Source organism: Apteryx mantelli, chromosome 2, assembly GCF_036417845.1.
Source record: "Apteryx mantelli isolate bAptMan1 chromosome 2, bAptMan1.hap1, whole genome shotgun sequence".
Classification (NCBI taxonomy): Eukaryota; Metazoa; Chordata; class Aves; order Apterygiformes; family Apterygidae; genus Apteryx; species Apteryx mantelli.
In genome coordinates this window covers 28,460,980-28,486,771 of record NC_089979.1, presented here as the reverse complement: position 1 = coordinate 28,486,771, position 25,792 = coordinate 28,460,980, and the positions used below count along the sequence as shown (strand labels likewise).

Genomic DNA, 25,792 nt, shown 5'->3' with positions numbered 1-25,792 from the left:
TGCTGCTCACGGACTAACTGTTGATCTGTAGTACCCCTAGCCTCATTATCCCTGCTTACCGTATTAAAATCACACCCTTTGCTGCAAAACAATATGTAAATAAGGGGGGCATACCCCCAACAACCACGCAAATGGCAATCTGGCCAATGAAGTATGTCTGCCGCACTTCCACATCCCACCTTCAGCAACTATAAAACAGAGGAGAGCTCACTAAAGTTTGTGGAAGGGAAGAAAATTGAACCGCCAACCTGCTCACTGGAGACTGCTGGCGAGCGAACCTCCTTCTCCCTCCCCCAAACAGGGACGCCTCTTTGGTAAGACTTGCGCCTCTGACAAACATCGGGCATTACCCGGGAAAATATATTATTATTGAAAGCGCTTAATTGTTAGTTTGAGCTCACAGAAAGAAAATTTGTAGCAGCAAGTGCATTTATCAATGGCAATTTGAACCTGTTGTATCTGTCGCTTTAATAAAATCTTATTTTTTTTACTTTGTGAAACTGACTTAGGGAAAGTCCTCAAACAGGGGGCTCTGGCAGGAAAATGTAAATTACAAAGATAAGGAAGGGCCTTCCTTCCCTCCCTTTCACAAGACAAGCGAACAAACCACTTTTTAAAAATAATACTTGTGGGGATGCATATTCTTCTGCTGTATACTTCCTTTTTTAACACGTAGTCAGTGTCCACTCAGATTTTCATTTCTATTGCAGTTAAAAACACACTGACAGGATTTATATACTATGAATTTGTCCAGAAATTCAAAAAACAAACTATGACATGTTTTCTTTTTATAACAAGATTTCATTCATTATGGGAAAGAAGGATACTGTATATCTGTAAATTTAAGAAATGGATCTCACAAGTTAAGTGATTTATGCTATTTGGTATTTTTATGAAGCCATTATAATATTTATGAGAGAATGAATAGAAGGAACCCAGGCAGCAAGATTATGTACATTACATAGGTCTTGCATTTTGATTATTACTTTCCTTCCCCAACAGTGACACTTGAATCAGTGAGTCATATTACATATGTGCAGTTGTGTTTATATATATTTGCACATACTTCTCTTAGGGACACTTCTCTCTGAGATATTTTGTGTAGGTGAATCAAGCAAAGGGCTTCCCCAGCTCTGGGCACATGGAGACCCAGCTAACTGTACTTGTACACATGATCTGTATGTGTCTCATGGACTTAAAAAAAATCAGTTATTTTTCTCCAATATGTAAGCAGGTCTATATTGATATTGTCACAAAACCTGATTTTCAAATCAAAATTCTCTCGGCACCAATTTTTCTAGGGTAATTTGACTGCTTACAGTGAATTCTAGACAAAGGTACACATTAACACATCTTTTTAACAGTGCTCAAAACTTACACTTTCTAAAAAGAAAACCTGATTAAAACCCTGATTTTCTCTTTTTGTTCATAAATTGCTTTTACAAAACTGAATACAGAATTTTTCTGTTACTCCTAAGAATTTTCCTTTATGTCCTTGTGATGACACAAACCTCTTCAGTAAATAAAAATGTGGGTCAGGATCTGGGCATAATGGCAACAGAATCTGTAGAAAAGGATTGCATATAAGCTACTTAATGCAACTTTTGAGCCAATTTTCTGTTATGTTGATCCCATTGTTTCTTTCAGGGGTCAGATTGTGACCGTGATGCTGTTTGTAGACTGAGTTACATCCTGCTACTGATTAGGGAAATTCATTACTTCTAAAGTTATCTCTGTCTCTTTCAGCTTGCTGAAGACCTCTGTCTAGAATTTCGCTATCATGCTTTTAAGACAGCTTGAATTTTATAAACTATTGTTGCTTACGGTATCTGGATGCTAGATAGTATCCTTAATCCTTTGTTCCTGCTCATATTTATTTGTATCTTTTTCTGTTTCTGTATTAATATTAAGAATAATAAAATTACTATAACAAGCCATTCAAAATACTCCAGTCTACTATATTCTTTGTCTACTACTGTAGCCTAGCTTCTTAGTAAGGGAGATCAAAGGTCTGAACACTGGCATTTGTTCTTGGTAGTCCATAACTTACTTGACCTCTGCAGCTTACATAATTAAGCTCTGCATGTCCTTTTCAATATCTGTCACCATTTATCTCATTGACCATACTGGTTTGCAGAGGGAGATAGATGGCATACAGGCCTTGGTCTGTGTTTCACTCCCCATTCACTCAAACTGACGGGGACTGCTCTCTTATCTCTTTACAGGTTACAAATACTACTGAGGTATTTTCACACTTTATTTTTTCTTCTTTCCCTTATAAATGTTATAATTCTAACTTACCTCTTAGTTTGCATACAGTTCTGAAATTACTTTTGAAGCTAATGCAGAAAATAAAATGAAATGAATTGGTTAAACAAACAAACATGGACAGTCATGGACATAGTAGCTTCAAGAGAGCAGAAACAGAAATCTGAAGAAGATGTCTCGCTCTTGATAGTATGGAATGAAGGAAAAAGTGAGACCCCTACCCTGCAGTCCACTAATGCTGGTTTGGTCACTTCTCCCAGGCTCAAGGATACCTCTGGAAATGTTATACCAAGGCAGTGTGGGAGGGCGATAGGAAAGAAATTACTGTGCATGATTTCATTCGCCTCTAAACTGCTAGCTCCAGACTATTTCTAAGATAGAGAATATTTGTTGTGGATTGAATAAAATATTTCATTTTGGATTTCAGCCTTAAATTGAAGGCAATTTTAAGAAATGTTCTCATTTTTGTTCTAATGTGAAATTAGTTTGTTTCAAAAATGTCAAAATAAATACAAAGTAAAACCTGAGTGAAAGGGTAAAATTGAAATGAAATCAAGAAAAAATTCTCAAAGCTAATTCTTCCCTGCCCTGAACAAACAAAATTGTTTTAATAAAAAAAAAATTCCTCAGCTTTCTAAAGGGAGGAGGGAATTTCCCCAAAACACATGTCTTTGTTTTGCTTAAATCAGTTCATTTCAGCAACCCTGCTGTGTATGCAGCTGTGCAGTCCCATGGCATGGTTAAATCGAGGAGAAAGGAGACAGCAGGCCCAGCCATGGCGAGGAAAGCAGTTGCACCTCTGCCTTAATGCACAGTGCAAGACTGGGATACAACACTAACCTCAGAGCTTTTGAATGCAGAAGACCGAAAAATGACTGAAGTGCAAATTGCTCTGCTGAATGGCTTGCTTCTCTGCAGGATCAGTTTTCCCAAGTACATTAGACTGCAAATGGTGTCTTCTCTGCCTTGTTCTTTTTAATGAGCCTGTACCTACTCTTACAATAGAGCATTTTAACAGACAGCCACACTAATGTTTTACTGAAGAAAACCGCAGATACTGAAAAATCCTGTTTTAGGTAGACACATTTTCAAAATACCCTGACCTGCTGATCTGTCTTTCTAGTAGTTTTGAAAAAGATCTTTCTAGTACAAAATCTGTGTTTGTTACTTCTATCCTTGTTTCCTCTTGGCCCGCTTTTCTCATGGAAGTATTTGAATGCCTTCCAGTAACACATTAAGTGAACTCGCTAACACCTATCACATGTTGTTCTTTCCATCCTTCTCTCATCCCTTACTTGTGGAAAAATATTTATCCAACTTGTTGATTCCTGTTGTTACAAAAGCTAAATAGCAGCATGCTAAGCAAGGCACTCAAAAATCTTTTTTTTAGACAGCAGGATAAAAGTATGAGAAACAAATTCCAAAATAGGAACTCTCACAGATTTCTTAACATCTTCAAAGCCAGAATGAAGACTAAGCCATTGTAGCTGTTCAATTGTTTTTCTGTTATATCAGCATATAACAGGAATCTAAGTGTATAATCAGAATTCTGATACTGTATTTCTGTGCACACGTAAAACAGGTCAGAAAAAAACCTTCAGAAAAGTAAAGAGAAAGGACATATGCAGAAAGAGAGATTCACAAAACTGTTTCAGAAAAGATCATAAGCACAATTACTGTGTACGTTGTCCCAAAGCTCCTCCAAGTTACCCTAGGGCGCCCCAGGAGAATAACTAGGGAACACTGTGCTACTCAGCTGTGCCTCCGCTATTTGCTCCACCTAGTATAGAGGTAAAGGAGAGGCTGCTGTCCTTAATGGTTTGATCCTGAATGCAGTTTTAAAAACACGAAATTCAGTTATGTGTCTTGCTAGGGATGACTTTCAGAGGGGATTGGAAACTATGGGTTAAATACAAGAAATCACTGCGGAGCCCGTCCTGCGAGGTGGACCTCAAATACCTGTTAACTGGCCACTCTCCCTGCTCAGTGGAGTGAGTTACTGCCTCTGACTGAGCACTGCACAGCAGCTCTTTGAAAGTAGAAACATGTCCGCAATAGGTATTGGTACCTAAAGCCAATGCACCAACTTCAGGCTGCTGTGAACTTACTCCACATGCCTAGAGCCATCTGGGCAGCTTTCGCTGAAGGTCAGATGTACGCCTCAGGGGACTGTGAGGTTCAGTGCCTCTTCAGCCCAAAGCAAGTGTGCACCTCGCACCTTCTAGAGAAGTTACCATAACCACCACAGCCAAACTAAGCTCAGACTTCTCCTTCTACTGCTGAAGAACTGCTTCTGGGTGGAAAGGAAAGCAAGACCCACAGGGTCAAAAAAGGGAGTGCATAAGAGGGGGTATGACTGTAACACAATGACCTAGATTGTTTATGCATTTTGCATTAAACATTCATTAGGCTAAAAGAACAGCGAAAAACAGAACAAATCACAGTTCTTTCCCATTTGGCTGACAAGTTCTTATCACTGTTGATGCATATTTTGGAATTTGACAAATGAAAAAATATGTTCCTAGACATGGAATAATTCAAGTGAGAAGTTAGAGGAAATTTTAACGGTCATAAAATGAACAGGGTGTCAGATTTGGCTGACAAAATCAGCTTGGCTGACAGCTTCCATTGTTGTGGATGTGATGGGTTTAAAAAGACATAGGAGGCAAATTATAGGTTCTTTACAAATCAAACCCACCCAGCCAATTTCTGTGGTAAGCAGTAGTCATTTCTGCCAGTTGGAGCCCAGGGTAGAAGGCATGCTGCATCTGCAAGAGGCTTCCTTGGAAAGTTTGAGAGATGAATACACTGAATTGCCAGAAATACTTTGCAGGGGTGTAGAATTAAACTTTGAAACTTTTATCCTTTGTTCATAATGTTTAAGCTTTTTTTTTTTGACTGCTTGGCACATATTGTTGAAGGACTATTCCATGCCATTTCTGGATAGCATATTATATTCTTCCTGGAATCTGTCCTAAATTTTTCCCAGTTATCTTGTTTAGCTAAAAATAAATGTTCTGTCACCTTCTCTTTTCTCTTACCTCCACTTTCACTTTAAAAACCACTTGCTGGTGCAGCACACTTGTTGCTGAGGAGCCAGTGGAAAGAGAGCATATAAACAGTGGGGATGAGGCAGCGGGGCACAGCTGGCGCTGGGAACGGAGGTTGAGCGTGCAGGTGCTGGGGAGGCCCTGGCTGGTTTATTTAGCATTTATTCTTGTCCCTCCAGAGACGGGGAATAGCAGGTGGGTGGAAGGTGTGTTTGCATCTGCTGCACAGATGTGATAGTGCAAGTCCCCTCCCCATCTCTTTCTCCACTCAGTAGTGGCAAAAAGGTTGTAGCTGGCTTTGTGACAATCATTCACCATCACCATCTGCTGTAAATGCTGCTATTAAAAATGGCACACAAAATTCATTCTGGGTGTAGCTTCACTGAAAGTGGCACTTAACTGTGTTGAGTGAATACCTATGAATGTTCTTTAATTAAAACGCTATAATAAAAAATATAGAACATCTGTGCCAAGGTGCTAAGTAATCTGTCTAACCAGATGTCTGATTTTAAGGTCAATCATATTACAGCAATATTATATAAAATTTTAAAACAGGAAATAAGGTTTCTGCTTTTCATATGTGCATTGTATTTCTTTTTACTCGATACAAATCTTTTCAGGCTGCTTTTGGTTTTATTTGAGGTTAAATGAGCTATTCTCCTCCTTTGGGCTTCCCGTTAGCCAGTTGACATGCTACATGGGTAGAAGACTCATGTACAACATTTATTAACTAACAAATTTCCCTCCTTTATGGTGTTTTAACATCCTAGCATTTATTACATCTAAACTACCAGAAACAAATACGCATGCAGGTATGAACTTTTATGATAAATTTGGTTTGCAGAAAACATTTCAGATAATCATTCCCACTGTGTGTTTCAGGCAATCTTTTTGAATATGAGACCTTTATTTGAACAAAGTAACCCTACAGAACAGCTCTGCAGTGAACTGCTTGTCTCTCTTTTTAGTATGGAGTCTGTGCATTTTAGCATAGCTTGACTGCTGAACTTGAACACACAAAATTGCAACATAATCCCGAACTCTGCATCAGAGAGATGACAACCTGGTCAGTTCTAACAGGTATATTCTGTGAAAGACGGAGCAAGGGTCAAACCTAAAAGAAATTAGGTGAAGAAAGAGGAAACTTTTTTCCAGGAATGATTGATCTGACACTCATATGCTGTATTCACATACCAGCATCCTTTCATTCTGTTTATTGTACACCCTTGTCTTCAGAAATGAAGTTCTAGACTGGCACACCTACTTCTTTTCCTATCGCTAAAACCTATCCAGCATTTGCTAGTCAGTTAAAATACTGGCATGTACCTTCCACATTTAGATATAAACTTCCCTTTACCTTTAAGGTTCTTCCTTTTTTAGTTCCAGCCTTGGTACCAAAACTCATCTTGGGGGAAAATGCCAGTTCCAGCAGAGCTCTGCAGAAAGGTCAGAGCTCTGAAAACGGTCTACAGCCTGCTGCACATGGAGCAAGTGTGGTGCACCCGGGACAGCAAGGCGTACATGTTGCAGCTTCAGCGCAGGCTTTCTAGGATAAAGCCCTCTGCTAAAAATAGCTTTGCCTAAAGTTTGACACAGTTTTCCAGAAATCCAAAGAAATAAAAACAAGTTTTTGATTGTGCTTCCAAATGGCTGAAGTTTACCCCAGCTAATGCTTGTCATTCGCTACCCTACAAAGAGAGTAACATTAAAAATGGTATTAAAAAAAAAAGAAAGCAAGCAACAGAGAAAAAGAAGGAAGTTCTCTAAGCAGGGAAGTGTGAGTTTAACTTGCAGACCAAGACTGTAATGGGAGGCAGAGATGCCAAAAGACCTTTTGCCTGCCAATTTTTATGTGAGATGGGTAGTTTTTTCCACAGGAAAGTGGAATGACCCTGAAACCACCCGAGGCCAGTGGCTGTTGGAATCATAATGTTTGTAGGAAAAAGGGAAAAACTAAAGCTTCTTATGTTCTGCGGGAAAAGTCATTTGGGGAGGTTGGAAGGGGAAGTCAGGGGGCAGAAAAGGAGGTGTAGTCTGCATACAGTGGAAGATTCATAAAATGTTCAGATTGTTTTCAGAAAAGAAAATAAATGGTGTGTACGGATGACTACAGGGAGAGGATAGAGAAGCTGCATGGAGTATGGGGAGAGTGTTATGTAGGTCAGGAGGGGGAATAAAAGAAGATGTGGGAAAAGAAAGAAATTAGGGCTGGGGCAAGTGGATCCCAGGGAGAAGTGGCAGAGAAGTGATTGGTGGGATCAGGAAAAGCAGATGAGACTGGAATCAGGAAGGATTTGCTCTCTCCTTTTCCCACTGGACATGCTGAACGATCCTCTGTATGGGAAGAAAGGTTCTCTTCTTCTAGAATACAGCAACAGGATATTTGGATTGTCCCAGCCACATCCTCCTTCTGCCTGAAAACTTTTTCCAAGTGGATTTTGAGTTGTTCTCACTTTCTCCCAGATTTCATGATACGCAGCAACCTGGTCAGAGTAATTCCTTCAGGTATTCTAGCCAATGTGGTGTATGACCCTAAATCCTGAGCAAGTGCACTGCATAGGGGCAGCGCACGGCTGGTGATTCCCAGCACTTTCAAGAAGAACCAGTTGTGCTGTACATTAACTTTTTTGTATGTACAAGCAATCCAGGCTGTACCAGGCCTGTCTGTATTTACAGCATATGAACAGAAGGCATCAGTGTGAAGTTACTGTGGAGGCATGATACAGTCTGTGTCAGGCAGTCTTTTTCACAAAGACCTTAAGAAAAGGCTGGGGTTTGCTTGTTTTAATAGGATTTTCCAAGTTTGCTGTTGAAAGGTGGAAAATTAACTCATGACTCTGGCTGTTGATCAAGTAGGCCCCCATCATCTCCTGGGAAAGCATTACTGAAGCATTCAGCAAAAAGCAAATCATTCAGTTTAATTCTTTTCTCCTTTGAATGTATTCAAGCCATTTTCTTATGTTGCCTGAAAGTGGGGATTGGGGTCTATTCTTGGTCTCCTGTACACATGCTGGCATGTGCCCTCACTTTGGCTTCTTGCGTGGCCCTGTCCTGTGATGCTTGTGCCCAACTTCCTGCCCTCTGCATCATCATGCTCTGCATCTTGCCCATAGTACCAAAAAAAGAAACTCCTCCACGGCAATATAGCTGAGCAGTTACAGTTCTCTGCATGTGGTAGCAATAAGAGTGGGGAGGCAGGGGCAGGAGGAGCCCTGCAGGCGGCTGGGGGAATGTCCTGGAGGCTGCCTGCTGTGGTGCTGGGTATGCCCTGAAGCGTGAGGTCCCAGTGCAATAGCTGCCTCTGATTTATGCTTGCAGTAGCAAAAGCACTGGGCAGCAAGGAGTAAGTGTTCCTGTGTGAATGGTTTCTAGAAGGCAAATGGCTTGAGGGAATAAGAGAAGGGGAGATGAGCTAGAAAAGCTGTCACTGAATTTTATCATGTCATTGACCCTGTCAGGATGTGGGGGTTGAGACTCAATGTATGTATGCTCTCGGTATGGCTCTACAGAAAGCAGCTTGAGCTTTCCACAGCATCCCTAATCGATCCAAGAGTAAAGGGAAAGTCTGTCCCTTGGGCTGTGGAATCACAAGCAGCCACATAAACCAGTAGCCATCTCTCTTCTTCTGTACCACTGACTTAACTATTCGAGCTTATAGGGTATCTAAGGTTGAACGATCTTTGACCTTTTTGAATGTTCACCCCCTGGTCCTTCAGCTATATGTGACGTGTCACTAGTGGGGCGTCCGGGATTCTTTTGGATTTGGGGATTAGCTGTACTGAACTCAAGAGATCATCATTTGTCAAGTGTGAGAATTTATTAAGAGATAAGAGGTTATAACAAAGCTAAAAGTATAGTAAAGCTAGAAATATAACAGAACTGAAAATATATATACATATCAGAGCTCTACAGTTAAATCAACAGGTGCACAGTACAATGACCACTCTCGCACTTTATGGGCCACCCCTCCTGCACAGTCTTCCCTGGATTCTCAAGCAACGGGTGCATGGCACAGCGACCACCCTCATCCTTTATGGGCCACCCTTGCGGTATAATTTTTCCCAGTTTCTCCTCGCCGTGGTTTCTCCTCACCATGCTGTTGACATCAGGGGTGTCCCTGCTGACGGGTGGGCTCTAGCGTCGACAGCCCAGCTGATCGTGGGTCTGAGTCCACACCAAAAGTATGTAGCTTCCCTCTTTTATACCCAGTCAGAGCAATGCCAGCCCACAGCTATACCAAAGCTGCACGGCTCTAGTCAATACCAGCGTGCACACGAGCAGATGACCTGGTGCTCAGCCTGCAGCACTGCTCCGCGGGTAACAACACGCCCATTAACAGGTCGTTCTGTGGGGAAGGGCTTCACAGCACCGAGATGTCTATGGTGTGGGTCTGCGGTGTCAGTTCTCCTTTGCCTGGTCTTGTCAATCACGGGGTCATTAGAGGGTGTGCCCCCTGGCTACAGCAACCCCATAGTGTGGTGGTGCGGCCATGGTGCACCTGGGGTTCGTTAACTCTTGGGGAGCGCCCCAGAGCAAACCCTCTTCTATGGGCTGCACCCTCCGGTGTCCCACGCTTGCCTGTGTGGCGCCTGTCACTATGTGAGCCTTTGTCATCTGAAGGGCCACAGGACTAGAAAGAACCACCTTTATCAATAAAAGTTTGTGGTAAATGCACACAATTTCAGCAAATTTAATCCTGCTTTTTCTGTGCTATCCACAGAAATTCCTACAGCCTCCTTCTGCTAGACTGCAAGACTTACTTCTGCTGTGACTGCAAGACTTACTACTGCAAGATTTACTTCTGCTGCGACTCTCTGCTACCTGATTATGGCTTGGCTGCTAATGAACTGGGAGTACTGCTCATTTTACATAGGACAAATGCAAGGGAAGATATAGCAAATGCCTTACCAATCTATTCCATTCACCTTTTGCAACTTAGCATTCATAATTCTCAGAACAGCAAGGTTGCTAGAGCAAGGATTTTCTTTTTGTCCTTGTCTGAGTAGTTCCTAACACAATGGAGCTCTAACCCTTGATGTGTGCTGTATTATAAACCAACAAATTACTGTACCTTTTGGATAGTAAATAGTATGAATCAGGCAGGAAAGAGATTAAGCTTTATTTCCAAGGACAGTGCAGAAGTAATGACTCAAAAGAACATTCTGTGGTCTAGCGCATCTGAGTTTGCAGATCGTATAAATGATCTCTTACAGCCTTCTCTGTCTTAATGCACACACTGAAATAAGAGCACCCAAGAGAAAGAAAGCATAGGCTTAGTTTAAGGAATAGTTAGCACAAAGAAAAGAAAAGTCCTTTATCCTAGCAAGAGTTTGGAGTTCTGCAAAGATTTGTACTTGGATCTCTGCTATTTCCATCCTATATGAATGGATCCAGACAGATGTACCAAGTATAAATGGGTTAAAATATTCAGACTGAAGTGTTTCAAGAGCAGAATCAGCTATGTGTGTGTTAGCAGGAGGAGATATCTGGAACAGTTTTCAGAAAATGTTTTCTGGGAGCGTGATGTAAAGGGAGGCGGTAGATACCTTAGTTAATTGGACAGTCTTTATTTGTGTCCTCTATTGTTTGTTTCCTTTCTGACTACTTATTTGCCTCAGCAAACTAATGTATGAATTAACTAGAGCAAAGTGAGGAAAAGGTGACGCCTGTGGAAGTACAAATGATGATCATATTTACATAAATGTGTGGGTACAGAGGTTTATGCACAACTGTGTGTTGACCATCTTGCAGTAGCTCTGCTTTTCCTCTGGTTTATTAAGAAGTTTCAATTTAAGCAATGAAAAAGCAGTTCCTTTCGTATGTATATGACTAGTTACATCTAATTCTGCTGTCTTTTTTTTAAGCGGAGGCAATTTGCCATGTGGTTAATGTTTTGTAGGAATGCAGTATGTATTTATGTAGCTCAAAGTCTTTTCTGCTAGCTGAAAGTCATGTTTGTGTAACTGACAAGTCATAACAAGTTCATTTTTTATTCTTACTGGGTCCTGAGGAGGTTTAATCAACAGTGTAGTCTGAACAAGTCTAGAAAATTAGTGTTGTTAATTAATAATTATTCCTGTTGCAGAGATTGAAATGTTTTAAGTCAACAAGAATGGAAGACCAAGTTACACACAGTGAATGTCTTCTTATTTGATTCTATTTTAAAAATATAAATAATATATTTTTATTAGAAATGGTAGAAATAATAAACATTTTCCAGATGCTGTGGTAAATAAATCCTATCAAGACAAACATCAGAAATAATCTTCTGAATTTGCATTTCTTTCTGTTTACAAACTATTCCCAGAATGTCTTTAAGTCTTAGAAATGTTTGCCTGAAGACAGGCAGCATGTATGTCTACCTATGGATTCTTCCCCTACTTCAACTGGGTGTTCTTCACTGTCTGTAACAAGGGCTTTGCCAAGTCATGCCAAATGGGATTACTTCTGGTCTCTGGTTTGCCTAAACTTAATAAAGGAAAGGGAATCTGATTAACATTAAAGATAGCTGAGTAGGCAGCACAAACCCATATATTTTCAAAGTGAGCAGGTTAGCTGCCCAAATACCTCAGTTGCTGAGCTTTGCACAACTGCATTTCCACTACCGTTTATGAGATCTGTGATTCTGGAAATATTTTTGACAAAGAACCAGACTTTCACATGAAGCCATTTCAGAAATCAGACATAGTTATGAATAAGCGAACCCAGGGAAACTGAATTTGATAATAAATGTGGAAATTAAAAAGGCCCTAAAATTGGCTAAAATGTATTTATTTTCCTAGCTGTCATATTCATACTGTGCTTGCTGCTACCAATGGCTTCTCTTTTATATAAAATATGCACCCTGACTAGTGGATACTAAACCATGCTCTTGCTGTTACTTCATCATTCGACTTGTCTCGTCTTTATCATACTCTGATTTTTTTGGTCTCATCCACTATTAATATACTGTCCATTTGTGTTGTGGATATAATTGACTGAATGCTTGCCTGTTGTCTTGCATAATGCACCTCCCACTTGCTCCAGCCATCTACGTACACCACAATACAAATCATTTCAGCTGCAGTGCTCTACTATGTGTGATTTGTTTGAAAATGAAAATTGTCATAGATCTATGAATTTCAGATGAATTCTGAGCATCCATACCATGTAGCAATTTATAGCAACTGAGTATATGCCCTTAATACTTGAAACAAGTCTTTTGTTAGGAAGCAAATTGAGGATCTTTCTACATCAAGTATGTGTGTTTGTACTTTTCTGTCATGCTCATGTATGCAGTGATTGCAAGAATATTCCTTTAGACATTCAAAAGGTGATACAAGGCATAGATGCTAGGAGTAGTAACTTGTCTGCCACAGGGACATCCTGAGAATTAAACACTATCACCAGCTGTGGGCAGTGGCAAAGCTGGCACCTGCTTAGGACAACAGATTACTGAAAGCTTTCAAATGCCACTGACCCTGCTGCTTGCTTTGCCTGCAGCAAAATCGGGAAGGCCCACGCTGGGAGCTGAGCTATGGTGTGAGGACGAAGGTGAGTGTAGGCAGCCCAAGCCAAGGGGAGCGCCTGTTCCACCCCTCCAACAGCAGCAAAAGCAGCTAACACTGTACCTTTACCAGCCCTGCTGGTTCTGCCCTTTCCCATGGTAGCTCTGGCTCCTCCATCCTTAGAGTGGCAAAATTCTATTTTACCAATGCGTCTGAGAATATGTCTCTGTATAATACATTTAATATGTCTCTGTATAATACAACTCCACATTTTGTTATTAAAATACTGTTTGTTTGGGTTTTTTTCCTTCTCCCACACAGAGCCCTTGTGGTGACCTCACAATATTTTCTGCATGGTTTGAATGGCCTGAAAAGCAGCACTTTAAAGGTTATAAAAACTTTCCCAGATTTTTTCCAGCATTAGAACCAGTAGAAAATCCTGAAAATTATCTTTTTTAAAGGGTGAAACTGAGTATTGTTCCACATTTTAAAAATTCATCTTTTGATGAGTATGAAAAGCTCCTTGCAGTGCAAAAGTTAGAACAGAGCTTGATCTGAAAGTGAGGATTACCCAGCAGCTGATTAGATCATGAAAATTATTTATTTTAGCTCTTTTGACATGCTTGTTCAGTTTTCCCTCCCATGAAGATTGTTAGAGTGCATATGCAATCAACTTTTCATTTACCTGTTAAGGCTAGTGTGGAATAAGTGTAATTACCTCCTATTTTGTTAATGACTGCATGAATCTCACCTGTTAATAATAGAGACAGACTTGATATAAAATCCAAATTCTAGATCTGAAGCCAGAGATAAACTTCCTTAAAGTTCCATACTTGGTCCAAGGGAATTTTGGGATCAAGCTGCTTTCTAATTCTTTCTGAATGATCACCTAGGCAGAGTAAATATGTTCACCTTCAACATCTTGTTCTCTAGAGGGTACCTGGAGCAATTCACCATAAATTTTTAAACTTCCAGATTTTCTACTTAAAATAGGTATGTGCCCTTTTGATGACTGGCATCAACAGAGGCCAATAAAATAGCTAGTTTAATACAATTTAATCATGCAGTTTTGGAAAACATTTGCATAACAATATATGAGAGTTACACATTCTTTAGATGGTCCCTCAGAAATGTACTCAAACAACTTTTCATAATTAGTGGAGGACTTAAACATCTACATGTAATCTGGTTTCTTCCAAGGTTCAGAGTCAATGCCAGAAGTCTTCTGATGTGTAACAGTGCCAGGCCTTCCTTTGATCCTTGTTAGACTTCAGTGGAAAGGATTTTGCCGTCTCTCTTTAGAAGTAAATGACAAATTCCTCCTAATTTTAGTGGGGACAGGGTTTGACTCAGCACATGGGGCTGCTGCTGGAGGGGCTGTCCTGTCCAGCCAGGACACAGAACTGAAAGCCTAATGATTTGTGATCATTTGAAAACTCCTTTATAAGAACGAGAGTATTAAAATGCCTTTGATGGATCCAGTTTTTAACTGGTTCTCAGTTACACCAGTAATCAGTTAGCAAATTATACGAAAGCAAAAGAGCTTTTAAGACCCATCTGGAGGAAAGACATGTAAATGTAAAAGAGACAAGCATATTTAGCCTTAAAATTATCACTGAGTTAACTACAGTCAATGTTGCATCTCATGTTCTTTATGGCTTTGCAATTTAAGAAAGAGTAGTTGCTTGACTTTAGTTAGGTGCATTTGGAATATAATTTTCTTGGTTGCTTAGCCAGTCAGGCCTAAAACTGATTTAAAATTAAAGAACAAGGCAGAAAGTATAATTATTTTCCATGGAAATTGTAAATATTTGCTGTCTATTGTAACCATTCTTTGAATTTACAATTCTGAAGTACTTATCATATTGTATCTGGGATTTGTTAGCTAAAAAAGTGGGGGAGAGTGAGAGGATATGGGAAGCTATAGATAACAGTGCAAGCTCTGAGTGGTATAACTGCATAGCTGAAAAAAAATTAGCTGAATAACTTCTTCCAACTGTTTTTGTTCTGTGTTCTGTAGTTCAGTACAGCCTACCTATATCTTCTACAAGATGGATGCAATTAATCAAGAAAAATCAGCTGACCCTCCTTCATAGAGTTACTCGTGCTTATCTCTGCAAGTGACTTGCTGCAGCAGTCCCTCCAGGAGCCGACACACAAAAGGGTGTCTTTCCCTGCGGGACCTATGCCCAGCGGCTCTCCCAAAGTGAGGTAGGTGGCCAGGAGCAGCAAGAGGGGCATTTGAAGAGAGTAGCTGCAGATCCTGTGCTTGCAGTCAAAGGGACTTTGGCAGATTTTGCCTCTCTGTTTGTTTTGAGGGTTGAGGATGGCAAACGGGAGCTGTGAGGATTAGACACTCACCCGAATGCCATGCACACGCCGCAGGACTGTGTCCTTTCCCTCACTAAATAACAGGAGTTTAGAGAAGAGTCTTGAGACTATTTCCAATCCTTTAATCAGTCATTCACTAAAATTTCTGGGTGCCATTCATTTCAGCGTGGCAGAGAAAAGGCTAAGGGCTGACTTGTTTCCCAACTATAGACTATGATCAGAAATTGATAAATGAGGGGTTTTCAGTGTAACAGATGAAGACGTGACTAGTAGCCAGTAGCTCATGCTCGACAGATTCAGTCTAGAAATCAAATGCACACGCTCAGTTGCTTTATGGTTTCTTTGTTGTTGTTCAAAAGGTGAAGGTAAACAACCAACCAAAGAATGTTATGGATTCCCTATCATATTTAATAATTTTTTTCATAAATCCAAACCATTTTAAATAAATCTACGTGTTTTTAAGTGGTCATTTATTCAGGGAAATTCTATAGCCTTGTCCATAGGAAACCCTCCTAGTCTTTTATGTGGAAGGTTTTGTAGCTACTTAACATACAGAAGCAAATTAATATGTATCAAACAAGAGTTCCCACAGTGCCTGCCCTGAATCTGGTGGGAAGGGAGAGAGACAGGAAAAAGATATATAAACAAATACCATGTGAACTAAAAATAGGATCTTCATAATGATTTTCAACTGGTGGAGAAGGGGGTTGGTGAATTCCCACAGAATTGGGAAATAGCACTCATCATCCATTCTCAGGAGGTCAGTAGCAATGGGGGGTTTCATCCTTACTCCTCCCTTCTGAAATCCACAAGCATAACAAAGCACCGAAACAAAACAGAAAATATTCATTGCTGCCTTGTAAGATTTAAAGTCATTTCCAGCTTTTAGGCACTCTTCTGCACAGCTAATCTTTTCCTTTTTGTATGACCAGGAGGTGCACATCTAAGTCTGAAGTTAGAACAAGAAGTAATCGAGATAACCTTTATTCTGGTGGCTCCAAAACCCATGAGGTATCTATGCTTTGTTTCCAAAAATTCTCACCCAGTGATCTTAAATCTAGTCTCCCACACTTGCGCAGCCGGTTCATTTTCATTTTGTTATCAAGTATTCTTACTCCCTAACTATCATAAAACAATGCTTTTTGAAATCTTAAAGCCTGTATAAATATTTTTGTGGGGGTTTTACTGTGTGCTACCATACTGCCTAGGCTCCAGTCACACCAGGATGCTGTTGTGTAGCAACAGTACAAAGCATAGTGAGAGAAAATCCCTTCCCAACATGTTAACTGCTTAGGTAGCAAAGTGTTTTCCTTTCCTCTGACAAACGCAGAGTTATGGCACAGAAAGATGAAGTCAATTGGCAAACACAGGAATTTACTCTGGGTTTTGCAACTGTAAACCCCAGCCCTTAATCACGTGGCAGTCCAGCCAATCTCTGTTTTAGCTCTGGGTTGTTCTTTGTTTAATAGAAAGCCTCTTCTTTAGTATTTTCTTTTTATTTTTTTTAAGCAGTTGTTCCCTGCAGTGCTTGCTGCAGAGACCCTAAAAGATAACATTTCCTTGAAATTGATTGGTTTACTATCATTTCCTTGTTGAGAGTCTTTGGAGAGAGGGTGATTTAAAAAGCTGAATAATGATAAGCATATGCATAAGGACATTGTTATAAAACAAACATTTTTTTAGTCTGATTCTTTTTTTTAAAACTATACACATAGTGACAACTTTCTGAAATCAGCACTGTTGATCTAATAGCACGTTTATGTAAAGTTATCTTTTATATAATAGTCAATACTTTGAGTGTAGGAACAGTGCTAATGTTCTTATTAGCAATTATATGAAAAGACCATTTAGCATAGTTATAAACTATCGCTTTGTAAGATTTAAAAGCACATTCCAACTCTTAAGGATCATACTATATAACTAATCTTTTCTGTATGACTAGAAAACTTACTTCTATTGAAATGTATGTAAATGTGACACATCAGGTCAGTTTTAAAAAAGTAAAGAAAAAAGATTAGCAGTAACTAAATTGAATGAATTACATACACACTGACAAAAAGCACTGGATTTTCTCTGTATGCAAATTATGGATATTTTTCCTGAGTATAATAATATGTTTTCAAGAGTCCCTAAAGGCTGACACCTGAATCTTCTCATCTCTTTTGGGAGAGGAATTATTTCTTAAAATTATGGGCTATTATTAACACTTCAAAAATGGTTCAGGAAGAGATTAATAAACTATATTTTACCTGAGGAGAGTTGGAATTTCTGAGAACAGAACCTACTTCCAAGGCAATCTAAGAGCTTTGCGTGTGCTCACTGTCATTGTAAATTACTCCAGAATGGATTTCAGTTGCCCACATTTTGGCTGGCAATTAGAGCTAGCTAAAACTTTTCCTATAGAAATTTTCAGCTGAGTGTCTTAACGTTTACTTTTGTTCGGATCAAACAGTGAGGAACCTGGGATTTTCCAAAGCTCAGCAGTGCTGTTATCATTGATGGACAAACTGCTGCTAACATTTACACTAAGCTTCAGCTAAACTCTTGATGTCATGTTAGTGAAATATCAATATCTCTAGCCTTTTCTTTGTTGAATACAAGTTTCTTTGGTTATTAAATATGTTGGCTCCTAAGAGATTTCAATAAATAACCAAGAACATACATTTTTCTGATATAAGTGGTATAGCAGTCTTTAGGAACAAACTGGAATTGTTCAGTAAGGCTAAAGTACTCCAGTTTAATCCCTATCATTTTAATTTTAGATGATAACTCTTCCATAAGTTTACTTCAGTATATCTAAACTGAATTTTCTTTTCTTTTTTATGATATTTTCTTCTGTGGCAAAATTTGAAATTTTATTTAAACTTGGGAAATCTGGAGTTGTTAGAATGTCCAAGGAAAGGAAAATTCCAAATTTTGATGAGCTTAACTCTTAACTTTTGATGAACTGCTAACTTTAGCCAAAATATCATCATTTTTCCATTGTTTGTATATATCTGACAGACAAAAAACGTTACAGTGCAGGAAATGTTTAACAGCTTAAGAGAGTATTTATTTTTCTATGATATTCCTTTTATTTTTAAATTTTTTCCATGTGGTTGATAAATAATAAGTGACTTTCCACACAGCCTTTTTGAAACAAAAAAGTATGAACGCTTTGAGTCATTGACATATTTTTAAATGTTTTTTCCCCATACAATTTTGTCCAAACTAATAAAACCTCATAAAAGCTAAGTTTCCATTAAATTAATGTTTTCTGCTTTAAAAGAAAATATGATTCTAATAATAACAAACTTTCTGAAGCAGCCTGAGATTTGAAGTTGGAAAATGTTGCATAAATGTCAAGTAGAGTAAAGAACATAGTAAAAATGAAAGGCACCAGAAATGTTTCATTTAAAAAATGGAATTGCACATTGCTATAAAATACTGTCAACAGCCTCATTTTTTCAGATAGTTCTTTTTTTCCTATTTATAAACTTCTCCCATAGAATCCAATAAAGAAATGCTGAAGCAGGCCACAGAGAGGTCTGAATTCTATGTACTTACTGCTTCTCCTGCATAATAAAACAATGCTAGTTTCAGGATTAGTTATTTCATTAAAGAATCTGTCATCAAAAATATTTTGATAATTGAAGTAACAGATAATATGCAAACTAGTAGATCAATATCAATTTTCCCAAACATTGTGCAATCAATATAATAGAGTTATTCTTTACAGTGCTGTGATTAACCTTTGGATTTCCACCAATGTCTGGCAGCACAATGAAACATCAATCATTTACAAGCCTATGTGACAGTCTGTCGGTTCAGGAAGTTCAGTAAAAGATCACTTTCTTTAGGAGGCAAGATTACACTTGTCCAATAATTTTAATATTCCATAGATGATCATGTTTCAGCCTCATATCCTGAGGATTATATCTCATTGTTATCCCTAGGAACTGAAAGGATCTTTAATTTGGTATTTTGTGAGGAGAAATAACTCTGAAATAGCTTCCTTCTAGAACTGAAGGAAGAAAAGCAAGCTGGCATGTTAGTTGAGGGAAATTGTGTCCCAGACCCAATGCTGCGGCCTTCTGATGAGAGCTGTTTGGCTTGTAGGGGGAGCCTGACTTAACTGCAATTTATAGTCCTCTGTTTCTGGGCAATTTTGACAGTTCTAGCAAAGCACTGTTAGTTAAGTTCACACTTTATTTGTTCATGTGATTTATTTTCCAGATGTGACTGAGAAAGAAAGAAAGGCACTAGAGTCTCACTCCTGTTGTAGTATCCCTAAGTCAGGCTTCCCAGGCCTTTTGTACCATTTGAAACTTTCCCATCTCTCTCTGTATTTTCTTCACTTCTGTTTCCCCAGTGAAAAAAGTCTTTCTATCCCAGGGTGCGCCTCCCATCAGGGGTTTCTGCGTGTCCTTCTCTCACAGCAGCACTTTCCATTCTCCTCATGCCTCCCTGTCGTACGACTGCGGTCTGTCTTGGAGATAAAATCATTAAAGGTGCTAAGCTGTTAAACTCTGGGCTGGCCTTTCTAGTCTACTGTCAACTGAAGATGTGCTTAAAATTACAGTTGTGTTAAACAGATACTCTGACCATATCCCTAAATAATGAAAATGGTCAGAAATGGCATGCTTCAGTTATATGCTACAGACATTAAAAATGTTGCTAGACTGGGGACAAGGTCTTACAATTCTACCCAAAACTTTGGTTTCTCAGACTACTTTAATTAATAATTTCCATCGTTGCCTTTTACTGGCTCAGTCACAATTGCTACTGGCCTTTGGAAGCTCCACAGTCTGCCCAGCCTGTGCCCTAACAGCAGATCTATATTGTATTTTTAATGTGGACCTGAGTACACAGTTGAGTCAAAATGAACTTCACATCCACAGTATTTTGACACCAGCCTATATTCATGTGCAGGCATTAGGTGAGCTTTCAGGGAAAAAGTTTGAGCTCATTCTCCCTTAATGCTTCTACCTCCCATGAGGATAGGACAGACATGATCTTGTCTGCTCATTACACACATTGTTTCATAATACTTGCAAAGATACTGAATGCCAGGTAAACAGAAAAGTTGTCTTGATTCCATCCCAAAAGGGCTTGCTGTCATGTGCAGCCAGCCAAAACGGGATTTGTAGGCAAATCTGTTACAGGAAACTTCCTTCCAGCAATGTGGATGCAGGCACTGTGGAACAGCAAGCCTCATTCTCAGGCCTATTTTTCTGTGCATAGTAGAGGAAAAAACAAAGTGGTATTCCTAGAAAACAGGAAGCTCTGATTATAACTTTTCAGATAACACTATTTCAGTTTTCTAAGAAAGCTGAAATGAAAGACTGTCTTGAGTACATTTGATCTAAATGAAAATCTTTTGAACTGAACTAAAACATTTTATTTGAAGTCAGTTCAACCTTTGAGTGTTATGATGTTTCATGAATTTGTATAAATGTTTTGTGCTCCTCCTCTCCTCTGTGGTCTAAGTTTCTTATCTCCTATATGCCTCTCTCATAATGCATCATAGCCATATTGTCATGGCAGGAAATGTTGCCTAACCCTTAGGCAGGAATGAGAGCTCCAGAATGACAGGTCCCACAAGGCACTTTGTGGGCAAAGTCATGTGGCCTTGGATAAACTTTTTCAGTTCTGTTTAATGCAGAAAAATGAAATACATTGATATGAAAATGCTGAAATGTCTCATTGTGGTTTGGGGAGAAAGAGATCTTTTCAGCTATTCCAGAACATTTCAAACTTTATTTCTCAAAATGTTTTGATATTTAGTCTGTTCATGGAACAAAACTAACATCAAAATATCTGAGCTTAAAAAACATCTGAATGAATAGTTGTGGGAGTCTATATCAGTCCTAAAAGGAAGAAAAGATGCCCTAGATGACAAATCAGGAAAGAAATAGATTCCCAAAAGACGGTGACTGCACCATAGAATATTGGATATACAAGCTAGATTAGGCTTCTATGGGAATGATAGACAACTGCTTGTTATGTATAGTGCAGTTGATCAAATGAGGTGACTCAATTTGTATTTTGTCTAGGATGTGCTACTAATTAATTGTTTCCTCTACGTGGATGTACCTCCATAAATCCTCCCCTGACACCTCTATTAGGAAATTATCTTATTGAGTTGAGATTCTTGACAAAATCTTTTTTTTCTGTTATTTTGGTGACCAAAGCAGCTAATTGAAATTAGCTGTCTAGTGTTTCTCACTAGATTTGGTCTGTGGGAAACTACATTGATGGGCCAGTGCTTTGAAAGCACTAGGTGCTTTTAAGATATTTACATTCTGTGAAAACAGGTGGCTGGATAGAGGAGGGAGATACCATAAGTGCCCTCAGGAAAAGATGCTGGGTGAGCTCATCCCCTTTTAGACACTGGATAATCAACAGCAGAGGGATAATATACAAATGAGCTGACCTTTCAAGAATTTGCAGATGAGCTTTCACCTTTCTGGACAAGTAAGGCAGAAGTGAGGAACAAGCTATAGAAACCAGACATCATTCATTTTACTGCTTATAATGTTTTAAGATAAGGTTTCTTTTCCCTTTTGCCTGTTGCTCCTGTAGTAGTCATTCACTCAAAGAGACAAGTTCTGAATTTGGATTAAGGAACTGAAGGAGAAAACTTTCTCCCTGAGGTGTCTGTGTTCTTGCAGTCCACCAAAGCTTCCAGCTACCTTCTGGCAGTCCTGGCTGGAAAGCGTCAATGGAAGAAAAGAAACTAAAAATCCACATTATGTATATATAATTAATCTCTCTCTTCTATATCATATAGCCTTCTCAATATATGAGCTAGGTATGCTCTGGTTTCTGTTTATGCCACAGCACTATGTGAACGAAAAGAACGAAAAAAGTTAATGTTGGGAAGGATCTGATTTATGAGTTCTGCTTTGTTTTGACATACTGCTATCAAGTAGGTCTTCTGAGGAAAAAGAGATGAGCCTATTAGATAGGATTTCTAGGTCTAACTAGTATTAAATAGAAACAACTAAAATACTTGGGCTTCATAAAGTATGGAGTTAATACTCTATGACATTTTGATTTAAAACCTTGCTTTGTTTCAGAACTGGAAAACATTTTACTGTAATTAATACAATGACCAGGGAAGAGAATTTCCATGAGGACCAAAATCTCATCTTTAGGAGCAATGCTATGCCATAAAATCTGTGCTAATTAAGTTTGTATATTTTGCAAAGACAGCGGAAATAACCATTTACTAAGGAATGGGTGTCACTTAGTCAAATGTCACTTTGACTTTAGTGTAATGTTCAGCAGAAATCTTTTGCACGAGATTTAGATCTCTTTCTAAAAGTAATGCTTTATCTAACTTCTGGGAAAAAAAAAAAAACAGTCTAAATATATGAGAGATCAGTGTGGATGGTGTGTACTGATCTCAGTCTGAAGGCCACTACCACTGAAGTTGGTCCCCATCCCCATAGAGTGAACTGAACCTAATTTCCATTCAAAGTAAACAGTAAATCTGTGAGGAAGTCCAAATCAGAATTTGGATGCCGTGGCTTGTGTTTGTAGGTAATGTCTACACTTTTCTTTCTTTCCACAGTTGGCTCTGTCTTAGATTTATCTCTATTACACTGCTGTCAGTGCTCATTGATTTTGCACACTCCAGCTTGATGGACCATTTAATTAACATTAATCTGTTTTGAATATGCAGTCTGCATATGTAAGATGTGTACACTGTAGTAACCAGGTTCTTGTGAAGTACTGTCTTTATGCAATCAATCATTGATAACCTACACCTCATTTACAGATAAGCTCCTTTTATAAATTTCCTATAATTCAATGATTTTTATTATTTTTTTAATGCAAAGTCTTTGCAAAGCTTGTGGGTGTAATTTCTTATTACAAAGGCTGACTTTTAACACCAGTCTGGTAACCGGACTATACAGCTGGTTCTTGAAGATAGGCCTTTGAATCATTTGCCATCTGGTTACTTGAAAGTTTATGTAAAATGAATCTGGTGTCATTCCCCAGATGTCCAGACACTTTTTCCATTTATGTTAATTGATCTGGTTTTCTGGCCAACTCCAAAGAAAGGACAAAGAATGACTAGATTGTAGAGATCAAATTTCTCTCTCGCACAGAAATGACTGAAAACTTGAGAAGATGGAACAGGAGAGCTGGCATTCTCTCTCAAATTTTACTTTACAAGAGGATTTCTTCTTGCAGCAGTCAAGGCAGCAAGGAACTTGTAGAAAACTTGAACAAGATTTTTTTATTTCATTTGAAGAAAAGACTTAATTCCCAGAGGAATTAGGGCACTATTAGGGAATTAGGGCACAAATAGGCACTATTAGGGCAGTGGAAATGTACATTCAAGGTGAGAGAACAATATTAGCCAAGCTAAAAATTATTTTAATGGGTCACAGAGGAGTAACTGGTTATAATTTTTTTTGCCCTATAATCAAGGTCAGGAGGGAAGAACTAAAGATTTATTCCAAGTAGTTCATATATGTCTTGAATAAAAAATTGTGAGAAAGGAAAAACACAAGTTGCCTGCCTTCTTATTGCAGGTATCAAACTACAGAACCATAGTATCTAATTTGAATCATTCTTTATGAAAAGGTGAATAAAATGACTCAGAATTGTGAAAGGTGAATTTATTGACTCTAAAGAACATTAATACTGGAAATATGAAAAGATTTGTGGCTTCTATGAAAGCTAATCACTCAAGTCACTCAGGTAAAAAATTATACCAAGTCTGCAAAACCTAGCTCTTTGATTCTAAGATTAACCAGGGTCCAAGAATTTTGCTAACAGGAAAATTTCATATACAGGAACGTCAATGTTTCTGAGCTGCTGCTTACATCAGGGGCATATGCGGACAGTATCCTTACAGAGGTAATCAAGTGAATCATGCATATTCCATGGACTAGATACGGGAGAGACCTGAATATCCACCATGTCAAAACTAGAACTTGAGTTAAACAAGTACAAGAGGTAACTCATTGGCTTTGACTCAGAAGCAGATTGCTGTTGTTTAAAATGATTTGATATTAAGTGCAAACCCATGATCCATATGATAACCGCTTTCAAAATTCTGGATGCTCTTCAAGGCAAAAGGTCTAACATCCAAACTAGATGTAAAATCTCTTGATATTTCACTGTCATTTTTGTTTTATACAGGAAAAGGCTCCAGTGATGGATGAAGTTAAAAAGGAAAAAAAAAAAAAAAAAAGCTGATGTACAAGTGCTGTGCTACTTGGATCTGGAAACTGGTAGCAGCTATGTCAGCAAAAATACTATTTTGCTGGTGTAAGCAAGGCTGTGAACAATCATCCTCTTCCAAGCTGAGCTGTACTAGTTTCTGAGATGTTATTGTCCCCAAGCTGCTCACTGTTTGCCTGCCACCCTCCACAGCCTTGCAGGTGTAAAAGAAATCATGCAACCAGTCCTGATCCAGCTGGATATCCTGAAACTGGAGCCCTGTGTGAAATGAATCCACTGGCCATGCTCGGAGTGAGTGGAGAAGGGAAACATCTCCCTACCAGCAGAACAGGGATGGGGACAACCTCCAGCAAAGAGGAGACGACAAACGGCTGATAGCACACTCAACTTGCAGGGTTTTGGTGTTTTGCAGAAATGTCAAAAGCTTATTTTAGGATGGATTGCTGCCATGGTTGTTCCTCAATAACAGCAAGGTTTTTGGGGGGAGAAAACAGGTTTAAAATAATCTATATACAGTAGCATGAAAGTATTTGTTCATAAAACCTGCATGTAATGAATATGCAAGAGGATGTGCAGACACATTTAACTTTGGCTGTTTTTGCACTCCCCATGTATCTGAAGATTGCTTTTATATGGAATACACACACACACACACACACACACACACACATATATATATGAAAAGTATTTTTAACATAATCCAACATTTTTTCTGTATGAAAAAGCATAAAATGTCCTGATTTCCTGTGATGAAAGATTGCAAAAAAAATCTCAAAACTAATATATTTAAATTGCCTGGTATAAAATAGAGGCAGTTTTTAAAGGCTATGAACATTTTCAGCAGCACAGACACTTTAATTCATGCTCTGTGCTTAACTAATGGCAGCTGTATTCTCCAAAATTGCATACTTGGCCCTGTCCTCCCACACTCTCTCACAGCTAACCAACAAAAGCTCTCAAGGGTTTAAAAATAATCTTACCGAGCTCAGGGCAAAGGAGGCTTTTACGCTTATGGTATGCTACAGGCCTTTTGTAAATCAGTTTATCAAACCCAAGACAAAACTACAAATTTACAGGTAAATTTTAACTCTAATTATGCATGTGGTAATTATTAGTGAAATAATAAACTGATAGACAGTAGTCTAGTGTTCATTATGTACTGACTATTAGTTCTGAAAATGTCTCATTTATGTTGCTTTTCAGGACTTAAAATAAAGCATTAAAACTACCACTGGTATTTTTAACTAATGACAAACCTAGATGATTTTGATGGAGCCTTAATTTTCTGGGGAACTGATATTTTTCACCATCACTGATGCTAATTGACTGGGGCCAGGGAGAAGTTTCACTGACCTCAGTTAAATTTAGGCAGCTGTGTTTGAAAATGGGGTGCCTAATTCAAACCACATTTTTTGACAGTGTCATGTCTAGTCCAACATACAGATCAAAACAAAGATGCTTTAAAAATGTTAT

The 25,792-nt window shown here is 38.7% G+C and overlaps 1 long non-coding RNA gene across 2 annotated transcripts; it reads left to right on the top strand.

The window, feature by feature from the left end:
• The first annotated feature begins 229 nt into the window (after window positions 1-229).
• LOC106494410 (uncharacterized) lies at window positions 230-25,538 on the top strand. 2 transcript variants are annotated; one of them, XR_001294288.2, is made up of 4 exons: window positions 230-314; window positions 14,826-15,016; window positions 16,069-16,147; window positions 24,278-25,538. It is a non-coding gene; the product is annotated as an uncharacterized lncRNA (long non-coding RNA). The 2 variants fall into 2 exon arrangements; XR_001294289.2 differs by lacking the exon at window positions 230-314 and adding an exon at window positions 13,131-13,193.
• Window positions 25,539-25,792: the final 254 nt, after the last annotated feature.